The sequence below is a fragment of the Phalaenopsis equestris genome, unplaced genomic scaffold, assembly GCF_001263595.1.
Source record: "Phalaenopsis equestris unplaced genomic scaffold, ASM126359v1 Scaffold198369, whole genome shotgun sequence".
Lineage (NCBI taxonomy): Eukaryota > Viridiplantae > Streptophyta > Magnoliopsida > Asparagales > Orchidaceae > Phalaenopsis > Phalaenopsis equestris.
The window spans coordinates 144,413-147,835 of NW_018218290.1; positions in this window are offsets into that span (position 1 = coordinate 144,413).

Below are 3,423 nucleotides of genomic sequence, written 5' to 3' on the forward strand. Positions count from 1 at the left end.
GGAATTAGGGACCAAACTCTGGAGTAGTCATTGTTCTTTGTAGTGCTCGGAAGAGGGTAAAAAATAATATTGCTCCCATTTGGCACAAAACATTTTTTAAATATAATTTTTAAATGATTTCAATTTCTTCACAAGTCATATTTTCATTATAAAGGTTCAATTTCTTCACAAAGCAAAAGCTTTGTACTTTACTTTATTTTTATTTTTTATTTTAATTTAAGTATAGAATATTAATAACTAGCTTATATATATTTCCAGCTTCCCTGTGGGATTAATATCTAGGACTCTATTAGAGCCCTGTATTACTTTATTATATGTAATAAGGAATTGGGATTCTAGAAGAGGCTTTAAAGATAAATTATTTTCATTAAAGTTGTTATATGTAATAAGGAATTGAGATTCTAGAAGAGGTTTTAAAGATAAATTATTTTCATTAAAGTTAAATTATTGTTTGGGTTACATTGATATTTATTATTAATTTAATCCCAAGTTTTGACACATCCAAGTTTTTGGCACTGTTCCTAGGGAGATAACGGAAAGTATTAGTTATTTTATTTTATTATAAAAATATTAAAAAAAGAGTATTTGTACTTTAGTTTGAACATTTTCTTGTTTAAGTGTGTTGCTTATTTTTAATTACTTGTTTTATTTTGTTTATGTGTAGTATAAGATCTGAAAAACTTAGTAACTTAGTACCTTATGACCTTATGATTCTGAATTAGAAAGAACTTTTAGAAAAATTAGAAAATAACAAAAAGAGAAAAATCATTCAAGTAAAATGGGTTGCAACTTAACTAACGTCAGAAATGAAAATGAACATCATCAGAGACCTTTAAGAGATTATGCTAGTCGTACAACATATAAAAATCAATTGAGTATACAAAACTCTGTTGTAGCTGCCAATTCATTTGAGCTTAAAAATGTTATTCAAATGGTGCAAAACAATCAGTTTGGTGGAACACCAATAGAAGATCCCAATTTACACCTTGCTAGTTTTCTAGAATTATGTGCTACATTAAATATGATGGAGTGTCGAATGATGCTGTCAGACTTAGATTATTTCCTTTCTCATTAAGGAATAATACTAACCAAGGGTAAAGCTAAGATGTGGTTAAACTCATTAGCACCCGGATCTATCAGAACTTGGGCAGATTTATCACAAAAATTTTTATCTAAATATTTCCCGCCTATAAAAACTACTAATTTATCACAAAAATTTTTATCTAAATATTTCCCACCTATAAAAACTACTAATCTTAGAAATGATATTACTTTTTTTTATCAATTTGAAGGGGTATCAATTTTTGAATCCTGGGAAAGATTTAAAGATCTCCTTAGGAAGTGTCCACACCATGCGTTGCCAGATTGGTTAATAACTCAATTTTTTTATAATGGATTGCTTAGATCTCTTAGATCGATAATTAATGTTGTTGCTGGTGGATCATTAGTGCCAAAACCATTCGATGAAGCATGTTCATTAATTGAAGAGATGTCTACTAATAATTTTCAATGGCTCTAAGAAAGGGTAAATCCAAAAAATGTAGCCAATATTCATGATTATGATGCTATATATATATATTAGCTCCTCAAATAGTCACTATGTCAAAGAAGATAGATTGATATGAAATGAATTATTCTCAAATAGAACATATACTTAAGGAGAACTCATTTGGACAAATGATAGAATTCGAATCTTCTTATGAAACTTTAAATGCAATAAACAATCATTCTAATAATTCCTATGCCAATTAATATAATCCTGGTTGGAAGAATCATTTAAACTTTAGTTGGAGTAACAATAACTCGAATGCTACAAAGCCACAATGGGGAAAAAATGGTGATAATCCAGTAGGAAGCTCCAACAATCAAGGAAATCAAGCTTATAAACTTTATTAGCCCCAAGTATTTAATAATTTGTAAAGTAAGGAGAAAAAGTTATCAATGGAAGAATTGATATTGCAAATGGGAAGTTAATTACAGAGTCAAGGAGCTGCAATTGGAGCTGCAATTAGAAACATGGAAACATGGAAAATCAATTAAGATGATTGCTACTACACTTAGTAATAGACCTCTAAGAACATTGCCTAATAATGTTGAAGTAAACCCAAAAGATCAGAACATGGAGCAAATGAAAGCTATTCAATTGATAAGTGGAAACAAATTAGAAGAAAGAGTTCAATGAGAAGTTGAAATAGAAAAAGATGAAGTGGAAAATAAATATTCTGGTGAAGATATTCATTGTGAGTTAGAAAGTCCTATTAAACAAATGAAAATCACTGTACAAAAACCACCACCCCCATTTCCTCAAAGATTGAAGCAGAACTGTAAAGATAATCAATTTTCAAAATTCTTGGAAATTTTGATGAAATTTACCATAAACATTCCATTTGTTGAAGCATTGGAACAAATGCCAAGCTATGTGAAGTTCATGAAGTATATACTCAATAAGAAAAGAAAATTTTGTAGAAAATAAGGCTGTTGCACTCAGTGAAGAGTGTAGCACTATAATTCAAAAAAAGCTTCCTGAAAAACTTAAAGATCCTGGAAGTTTTACAATTCCTTGTGCTATCCTTGTGCTATTGGCGAATGATTTTTTGGAAAATCTTTATTTGTTTTTGGAGCCAATTTTAATCTTATGTCGTTATCAATTTTCTGAAAGTTAGGCTTATTAGATATTTCACCTACAACTATAACTTTTCAGTTAGCTGATTGTTTGATTACTTATCTTAAAGGAGTTATAGAAGATCTTTTAGTAAAGGTTGATAAATTTACCTTTCCTTTGGACTTTATTAAATTACATATGGAGGAAGATAAAGAAATTCCTATTATTTGAGGAACACCATTTCTAGCCACTCAAAGAACTTTGATAGATGTGCAGAAAGGAGAACTAACTATGATAGTTAGTAATTAAGAGGTTACATTTAATATTGTAAAATTAATGGCATGCCCTATGAAAGAACAAGAGATTTAATGCTTCAGAATGGATATTAATGAGTATTTAAGCCATGAATTTTTCAAAAAGACATATGAAAGAAAATTTGAAAAGGAATATATGGAATATCAAGATGAGGATAAAATCCAAGATTAGTCTATGGAAGTGAGTGGAAGAACTTTAAAATGTTCAAGAAAAATTTGAAATGTTAGATTCTGCAGAAAATGACAACAATTTGATTTCATCTATTAAGAAACCCCATGAACTAGAATTGAAAACACTTACTACACATTTGAAGTATGCATTCTTAGGAGATTCATCTACACTACCTATCATAGTATCCTCAGAACTAACTGGTGCGCAAAAACAATAGTTGTTATAAACTTTGAAAAGATATAAGAAAGCCTTTAGATGGACATTAGCTGATATTAAAGGAATCAGTCCTTCATATATAATTTTATTGAAAGATCAACATAAACCAAGAACTCATC